Source organism: Nicotiana tomentosiformis, chromosome 12 (assembly GCF_000390325.3).
Source record: "Nicotiana tomentosiformis chromosome 12, ASM39032v3, whole genome shotgun sequence".
In the NCBI taxonomy this organism is placed as follows: Eukaryota; Viridiplantae; Streptophyta; class Magnoliopsida; order Solanales; family Solanaceae; genus Nicotiana; species Nicotiana tomentosiformis.
Window position 1 is genome coordinate 32,555,004 of NC_090823.1, and position 10,383 is coordinate 32,565,386.

Below are 10,383 nucleotides of genomic sequence, written 5' to 3' on the forward strand. Positions count from 1 at the left end.
AGCAGGTCAAGTAGGAGAAGTAGAGGTTGAGAAGTTTCTTAAAGGAGATGATTTAACCGAAGTAAGAGTGATAGATTAGCATATGAATTCACTAGTAGGGTAGTCGTGTGCCTTGAGAAAGTGTAGAATGGTTTGGAATCGTGTTAGTATGTGAATCGGCATGCAGACTCTATTTGGAGTGATGGTTAGTGTACAAAGGAAAAATTTAATACGGTAGAAAGGAGTGTGTTTGAAATGAATAGAGGCGTGGAGATCTGATTATCGTGTGAGGTGCAATATGACTTGAGTTCGGAAGGTATTGTTGACGTATAGTTGATGTCAATAGGGAAAGTACAAACTTATACAAATGGTGGGCGAGCATGAACTCAGGAGAATTTATGGATTTAGTGGTCGTTGCACTCAGTGCAGTGTCATTGGTAGATATCGGTAAGGAATTCCACATGTGGGTTATCTCCTGTGTGCAGCTAGCGGTAGCGTGATGTTGATGAAGCTTTGCGAGGAATATTACTTGCTACCCGGTAGGAGGTCGCGTGTGTGATTTTGGCTGGAGATTCAGAATGTTCATGAAAGGCTTAATAAAAGACTTCGAGAAGTCTGGTGGGTTAACGGTGCGAGATCTTGGTAATTGAGAAGGAGAAATCCTTACGGGTTCTAATTTTATATAATTGCAGCTTAAGGCTAAGTGGGAGTCTGCTATCGACGAGTTGATTGCACGGTTATGGGTCGTATTAGTTTCGGTTCGGGGTATACCGGTGAATCAGTTATGACTTGCAGAGGTCGAGATCGAGGATGACTCGGGTAAAGGAATTTCTGGACACAAGTTGTGTTACACCCTATGGTTGTGGGAGGACCATAAAAATAATTGAGTGTTTATTCATAGATAATGTAGTGTACATGGAGCGGGAATTTGCTCGGTTGTGTAGGAGTGAGGGTTACTCTTTATTCCCTTGGGTGTTGATGTGCTAATGGGGCACATGTCGTTTCGGTCCGTTGGTCGGTTAATTCAAGAATGGGTGCAATGGATTCAAGATTTATAAATATGACTAGAAAACTTGGAGTTGCATTGAACGGTGTTGAGACTCGTGGCATCTCATATCATTGTGAATTATGCATTTCAGTATCAAGAAGGTGAAGGAAACAGTTTTAGATTCACATAAAGTCTCTTCAGAGAAAGCATTTTTGGTTGTGGAACCTTTGGAATACATAAAAAGGGAATTCAGCGGCTTATAAGCCTTAGGGCGGTGTGATTATATGCTAGAGTTTGTAGGGCCAGTTTTAGTTAAGGATAGAAGTGTTCTAATAAGGAAATAAAATAGCAATTTGAAGGCAATTTGGAAAGGACTTGGGGAAATAGGATAGTTTGGAAGTAGGTTGGGGTAGCACAGTAATGGGTATGATCGGTTATTTGTGTACTTATGACGTGGCTAGTATCTACAGGTGCTTCGTGGAATTGCTCCTGGATTTGGCAACCGGTGTGGCTTGGTGAAGTTAGAAGAATTCGGTCCAGATAGCTTGATTATGTGCAAATGGATTTCAAAGTGTTCATGATGGGTTCTACCATGGTTTAAACCGAATAATTTCTACCGATGTACGGAGCGTGTTGTGCGTTATGATTTTCTCCTAGAAAGAAGCAAGAAAAAGGTTTCTGACTAATAAGGTATGTAATTTGCTAGTGACTCAGAGTTGATAATGGAATTCTTATGCTTGTCACATGATGGCATAATAGATATGGTGTGTTGTGCGGGAATATGATTTACATGTACCAGGTCACAGTTCAGTTTTGAAGGGAAGGACATAAATTCTTAGGAAGCATGAACGGTTTTCGATGACTAGGTAAATGATATTTCTATCTGGTATAGCTTGATGAGAGTGTACTTTTCAGAAGGGGCAGTGTGTTTTGATTTATGGGTACTTCGCTGGTATTGCGGCACTCTCCTGGTTGATCGACTGTTGACATTCAAATTTTTGCCAGGTAGCATGAAAGAAGTTTCAAAGTATTTCTCATGGGAGGATTGTGTATGAGAGAGGTGTTAGGCATTCGGGCGGTGGAGGTGGAATCAAATAGGGTGATTCATGTGTTTTATGGAATTGAAGATTGGGAGTTCTCATGAGCAGATTGTTTCATGGTGGCGGACTGTGAAGTTGTGGCCGGAGCTAGCCAGATGTTAGAAGGTGTTATGATTCCGTCATTGTGGACTTTCGGAGGTTGTTTATCTATTGGTGGCTGACCATAGTTTATTCGGGGCACATTGGTAGGCCCAATTAGGATGTGTATTCTACACCGAACCGGATTGATTGGCTCCATACTGCTATTATTGAAGGATGTGCCATTCGGTTGATGTGAAGCTTATTCGTGCTCTGAAATGATCGGTGAGTTACTCTTCTAGGCTACGAGGAGTTGGGTTTCGTGGTTATATGCACATATGGTGCAGTTCTATTGTGGCCTTATAGCGGAATTTGAACGAGAATAGCATTGGATATTGCTTAGTTGATGACGTATTGGTCGTGTTCTTTCGGGTTTTATGTGGCATGGTGTCGTTTGCTTCTCTGTGGTTATGGTAATGCACTTTGGGTACTTGATGTCTAATTGCGCATGGTTATTGATTTTTTTGCAGGGTGACTTGAGGTGTTTCATATGGACCAGTATTTGGATAGGGTCGCGTATTGCAGTAGAGTTATGTGGAAATATGACCCCTTGTGTAAGATTCATATGTTATGGTTCTGCGGTGTATGATGGGTTCTTAACATTACGTCGGGGTGGCACTCGTCAAGCTTGTGGAACAGTTCTCCTATTTGGGTCATTATTATGATTGGGTACATTTGGAATGTTTCTATCTGGTGCACGGATTGCACGGGTTGTGGCTTTAAATTGTATTGATGTGTCATGTCACTAGAGTGGTCGTATTAGAGGAGACGAGGTCATTTGGCCTAGAATGGATGATATCAGATTTGATTGTGGTATAATTAGGAGGATAATATCGGAAGTCGACTTTGAAATTGGCTATAGTTTTTGTAGAAGGAACGAGAGCTCTATGGCCTGATGGTCTAATGAATGGTTATGAATTCGGTATGTTTCTTCCATCATCGGCATTGTAGGAAGGTTTTAGAATGAGGGTTTGTTTGATATGAGGTTTATTACTAGCACTGGATTGATTTGAGTCGATACTGTGATTTGAAATCATTGCTTCGAGCATTCGAGCTATGCGATATTTGAATTTGAGTATTTGAGTTATGGTTACGACTTTTGGTATAGATTGCTCAGACATATACGGTATGTAGATGCAAACTTCTCAGCTTATAGGAAATTTCGGATGTTGAAAATTGATTCGAAGGCTTGTGGGCTAGGTTGAATTGAGAAATTTCAAGTTGTGCTGTGCTATCGGACCTGTATGGATAGAGTGATGTGGGATCACCCCCGAGTATGTGCATGTGAAAGCTACACATCGATTTGATGGATTTTGGAACAACTCTGGGCACGTTCGGGGACGAACGCATGTTTAAGTAGGGAAGGATGTAACGACCCGACCGGTCATTTCGAGAGTTATAACCCCGTTTTTCCCCATTCCTATTTTTTATGTTATTCAGCTATATTATGTTATATCGGGTTAGTTGATTCGAGTCCGGAAGGAACTCGGAGTGAAATGAGACACTTAGTCTCATAATTGAAAACAACCTATGTGTAAACGACCTCAGATTTGACTTTTGATGATTCCAATAGCCCCGTATGGTGATTTTGGGCTTAGGAGCGTGTCCGGAATATTATTTGGGAGTCCGTAGAGGAATTAGGCTTGAAATGCCGAAAGTTTTATTTTTGAGAAGTTTGACCGGGGGGTTGACTTTTTGATATCGGGGTCGGAATCCGATTCTAAAAATTAGAATACCCCTGTTTTGTCATTTAGGACTTGTGTGCAAAATTTGAGGTCAATCGGACGTGATTTGATAGGTTCTGAAGTTGTTTGTAGAAATTAGAAATTTCAAAGTTCATTAGGCTTTTATTGTGGTGTAATTCATGGTTTTAGCATTGTTTGAGGTGATTTGAGAATGCGACTAAGTTCTTATGATCTTTTAGGACTTGTTGGTATATTTGGTTAAGGTCCCGAGGGCCTCGGGTGAGTTTCGGATGGTTAACGGATCAAAAATTGAACTAGAACAGCTGCTGCAATTTCCTTCTTTTGGAAATTGCTTATGCCCAGAAATCAAGCCCAGATCGAGCTCAGCGTCGAGGGCCACGATCGAAGCCCAGATCGAGCTCAGGGTCGAGGGCCACGATCGAAGCCATGATCGAGCCCAGAGTCGAGAGCCACGATCGAAGGCATGATCGAGCTCAGGGTCGAAGGGCACGATCAAAGCCATGATCGAGAACCAGGATCGAGGGGCAGGACCGAGGACCAGGATCGAGGACCTGGATCGAAGGCCAAGATCGAGGGCCAAGATCGAGGCAGAACCGAGGATGTCTGGGCAGCATTATAAAAACAGGGACTTCGTCCCATTTGCCATTTTTGACAAATTGGAGCTTGGGCAGAGGCGATTTTTGATATAGTTTCAAGGAAAACTTGAGGTAAGTCCCTTGTGATCATTTCTACTCCATAGTAGTGAATTATCATCGAGTAATCCGATTAGATTACATGATTTTGAGGTGTAAATCAGAGATTGAAACTTAAAAATTTGGAAATTAGATTTGTATATTTGAGGGTCGAGTTGAGGTCGGATTTTGGTAAAATTAGTATGGGTAGACTCGTGGTTGAATGGAATTTTGGATTTAATAACTTTTGTCGGGTTCCGAGATGTGGGCCCCACAAGTGAATTTTGAGCCAATTTCGGGTTTTGGTCTAATTTTGAAGTTTTTCTTGTGGAATTCATTCCATTAGCGTATATTAATGGTATTATACTGATTGTGAATAGATTTGGAGCATTTGGAGGTAGAGTACAGAGGCAAGAGCATTGCGGGGTAGAGATTTGACCGGTTTGAGGTAAGTAACGATTGTAAATCTAGTCCTGAGGGTATGAAACCCCGAGTTTCGTATCATTCTACTATTTTGAAGTGACGTACATGCTAGGTGACAGGCGTGTGGGCGTGCACTGTTGGGGATTTATGATTTGGTCCGTCCCGTAACAACTGTAAAATTGCATACTTTGTTGAAACCATTTGATACTTATATGTTTTAGAAAGAATTTCAGTAAATTGGGCTGAATGCCATGTTTGGGCCTTGCGACAATGCTGTTTGGACCCTTAGGGGCTGTTTCATATCATCCTCTCATTGTTTTCGATTGAAAATCTATAATCAGTCATGTTTATACTTGTTTACCGCATAACTCAGTTTTATGACTATATATTGATGCATATAAATGTTTTGGGCCAAATGCCCCGTTTTACTGAAATGCCCGAGTGGCTTGATTTGTGAGGATGAGTGTGGATCAGGGCTGCCCGCCCGCAGCATACTTTATGACTGAGTGAGGCCGAGGGCCTGATTTGTGAGGATGAGTGTGGATCGGGGCTGCCCGCCTGCAGCATACTTTATTATTATCGCACGTGAGTTGTCCGTGCAGATTATAGCGCTTGGGCTGAAGGAGCCCCTCCGGAGTCTGTACACACCCCCAGTGAGCGCAGGTACCTACTGAGTGCGAGTGCCGAGTGCTGAGTGACTGGGAGGCATGAGTGATTGTGAGGTATGCCCGAGTGGCAAGAGTGATTGTGAGGTATGCCCGAGTGGCAAGAGTGATTGTGAGGTATGCCCGAGTGGCAAGAGTGATTGTGAGGTATGCCCGAGTGGCATGAGTGATTGTGAGGTATGACCCAGTGGCACGAGTGACTGTGAGGTTTGCCCGAGTGGCTGTTTATGATTTCATCATTTTTGCTCACCTTTGCATTGAGCCTTTGTTTGAAAAACTATTGGAAAAATGTCTTTAAAAATGATTTTTAGTGGAATTGGGTTTAAACGAGATGTTTGATTCAAATTCTAGTTTTTAAGAGCATGTGGTATTTTACTGAGATTTCCTGATATGAACGTTATATGCTTTATTTCTCGTCACTACTGCTCAGTCTTTATTTATTGTTGTTACTTACTGAGTTGGCGTACTCACGTTACTCCCTGCACCTTGTGTGCAGATCCAGGTGTGGCTGGATGCGGTAGCGATTATTGAGTGTTCTGGTTGCAGATTTTCTTGGAGATAGCAAGGTAGCTGTTTGGCGATCGCAGCCCCTGCTCTTCTCCCTCTTATCTTTCTCTAGTAGTATTTAGCTATTTTCCAGGCTGATTTAGCCTTGATATTGTTAGACAGATTATAGTAGATGCTCATGACTAGTGACACCCCGATGTCGGGCTTTTCTTTTCCACACTTCTGTTTTTCTTTGTTTTGAACTCTTTAAATGGAGGTTTTATGTTAAATAACCTTGAAATTATCTTTGAAATTAAAATATCGTTTTGTTTTGGAAATGAGTCGGCATGCCTAGTTCCACGATAGGCGCCATCACGACAGAGGTTAGTTTTGGGTCGCGACAACTATTTTTCTGAAATGTCCTTAATATTTAAACTAAAAAACTAAAATCCAGGACCTAATTAGATGCATCTTTAATAGAAGAACAATTAACTAAAATTAGCTTACAAATTCTTAGGACTATTTTTCTAAAATGTCCTTAATATTTAAACTAAAAAACTAAAATTCAGGACCTAATTAGATGCATCTTTAATAGAAGAACAATTAACTACAATTAGCTTACAAATTCTTAGGACTATTTTTCTAAAATGTCCATAATATTTAAACTAAAAAACTAAAATCCAGGACCTAATTAGATGCATCTTTAATAGAAGCACAATTAACTAAACTTAGCTTACAAATTCTTAGGACTATTTTTCTGAAATGTCCTTAATATTTAAACTAAAAAACTAAAATTCAGGACCTAATTAGATGCATCTTTAATAGAAGCACAATTAACTAAACTTAGCTTACAAATTCTTAGGACTATTTTTATGAAATTTTCTTAATATTTAAACTAAAAAACTAAAATCCAGGACCTAATTAGATGCATCTTTAATAGAAGCACAATTAACTAAAATTAGCTTACAAATTCTTATGACTATTTTTCTAAAATGTCCTTAAGATTTAAACTAAAAAACTAAAATTCAGGACCTAATTAGATGCATCTTTAATAGAAGCACAATTAACTAAATTTAACTTACAAATTCGTAGCACTATTTTTTTGAAATGTCCTTAATATTTAAACTAAAAACTAAAATCCAGGACCTAATTAGATGCATCTTTAATAGAAGCACAGTTAACTAAAATTTCTAAACACAGTTAGCTTACAAATTTTTAGGACTATTTTTCTGAAATGTCCTTACATAATCAATATATTGATTGAACTACAAACACATTTCAATGCCAAAAGGTTCTCAATAACTTTCTCACAAAAATCTGCACCTTATTCCTCAGCGAATCAAGTTATAATCATTATTTTGGACATTTCACACATACTTGATGACAAATACAACATTGATCACGATTAGAGATATACAAAAAGAAAAATGCATAAAAACAAAATCGAAAACATACCAGTACGCTGGTTCGCTGCAGTGAAGATGACAAATGAGAAGAGATTAAGTTGGACAAAGTATACGCAGGAAATTGTTGTGGGTTGGGCAAGAGCGATATTGAGGGAGCCAAATTTTGCTTATGAAATTTTGGCTCTAAACTTCAATCGAGAGAAGAGAGTTGCATGCAGGAACGATATTGAGGGAGCGAAATTTTGCCTATGAAATTTTGGCTCTGAACTTAAATGAGAGAAGCATATAAAGGAAGGGTTTGGGAATAAAAGAAATAGAAGAAAGGGTAAAAATGTCTTTTTATATTAATTTTAATAGAGTAGTGGCTATTTTTGCTCAACATTAGATTTGGTGGATAAACAATAAACACCACCTTATTTAGTGGCTACCACACGCCATTTTTACCGATTTTGGGGTGGGGGTGGGGGTTCGGCTTGGGTTTAGGATAGGGGTTGGGGTTTCGGTCCTGGTTTGGAGTCAAGGATGGGGTTTGCAGCCGGGTCTAAGCTCGACACATACCTTAACCTAACCCCAAACCTCACCCCGACCCCAACCTTTGACCCATATCCTGATCTTCGACACTAACCTCGAACTTGAACCTCGAGACTACTCCGATTTCGACCCTACCTCAGACCCGATTGTTGTCACGATCCAAATCCCACAATAGGTCATAATGGATCCCAACACTACCGTTAGGCAAACCAACAATTAAATCAATACGTTAATAGTAAATCCAAAATGCATTTCAAAATAGTTATATAAATAAAGAGTGAAAGTTCGTTCATTTTGATAAAAAGTATAGATGTTATTATTTTAAATGTTCGAATGTGGTCGAAATATAAACCCGGAATCATATAGAATACAATCACGAGCAAAATCTAAATCCTTAAAATCCGATTTCATAAGTGCATGAGCATCTACTGAAAGGTACATGTCATGACCCAAATCCAATAATAGGCCGTGATGACGTCCAACTATGCTGCTAGGCAAGCCAACGCGTGAACCTCCACTTAACTATCCATTTTAAAATTTTAAAATTAGGAATTTTATTAAATAAATAGAATAAAATCTAGCACTCATAGAAACCTATGCTTTTCTTTAGCAAATTTTCGAATATAAATAAATCATAAAGTGACATGATAATAATAACGTAAAATAAAAGAATGAACTTCTACTAGGAACCCCCAAATCCCGGTGTCCCAATAGCATGAGCATCTATTTGAACAATACAACATTACCACAACATCTGTCTGGAATAAAAATAGACAAGATATAATAACTGAATAATATGGAGGCTTCGTGTGCTGCGAATCGTAGCATAAAATACAGCTCACCATAAAGTCCCCTCAGCAGTTGCGCCAATGCGCCAAGATGACCACCTAATGTACATACCTCAGTACCTGCACATTCAGTGCAGAAGTGTAGCGTGTCTATGTAAATCAACGCATACCTACTAAGTATCTAACCTAACCCGAAGAGGTAGTGACGAGGGGTCGACATTGACACTTAATAGTGGTACAATAAATCAAATATAATAAGGTAGACAAGTATGAAACATGGTGAGTAAACAGTGAGAACATATATAGGAAAATAATATGGTCTACAACTGAACAATGAACAAAAGTCCTCAATTATCGGATACCTCCTCAAATGGAATACGTAATGGTCACCACCAAATCAACGATCAAATCTCAAGTCAGGAAACTTATAAGTACGCGGACTCCTTATCAAGTATTTCACACGATTCTACCTAAGTGATCGGCCCGGTCCCATAAGAGTATTTCATAGAATTGTCGTGGCGAACGACCTGACCCCATAAAAGTATGATACATAATCCTACTGAGGCGAATGACCCAATCCCATAAGAATATAATACATGATACTGCCGAGGCGAACGACTCGATCCCTAAGGATATGTTACTCTGCCGAGACGAACGGCCTGATCCCATAAGGGTGTGTTACATATACTGCCGAGGCGAATGACCCGATCCCATAAGAGTATTGTTGAGGCGTTCAACCTGATCCCATTAAAATATAAAAATTTGACGGGTCATTGATCTCACTCATGAATATAAGTGTGAGTTATAAAATTCAAGAAAAACTATCGGATGAATACGCACAATGCGGAAGAAATCCGTAAAGAAAAATACAATCACAGCTAATCAAGTAGCTCGTCAAGTATCTAAAATAGCAAGTCTGATACTCTACGCGAGTCTAGTCTCAAGCTAAATGTAAATTAAAGTATTTAAACATGCAAGAATAACTCAAATAGTACAATTAAAGCATAGCGCGAGTCTAAGTCTACCCGGACATAATCAGAAATTCTACCATACGCATAGATGCTCATCACATCATACATGCATAGCTCCCACAACATGTATCACATAATAAATATAACACATACGGGGTAAATTCCCCCTCACAAGGTTAGATAAGAGATTTACCTTGCCCCAAAATCCGATAACCAGCTCCAATGCCTCTCTAACTCCTCAAACCAATGCCAAAAGATTCGAAACTAATCAAATAATGTGAAAACCAATAAAAATATACTCAAATACTCGTAATTTAATAATTTATAACAATTCTCAACTCCGCTCGAAAAGTCAACATAGTCAACCTTGGGCTCACGTGCCCGAATTTCGAAAATTATCAAAAATAAATATTATCTTTAACTTATGTAGTATATATATATATATATATATATATATATATATATATATATATATATATCCAGAAAATCATCCAATTTCATTCATAAATTGACCCTCAAATCAAGGATTTACTATTTCTCAACTTTGGGGCTCAAAACTCCCAATTTCTACAATTTAAATACGAATAAAAA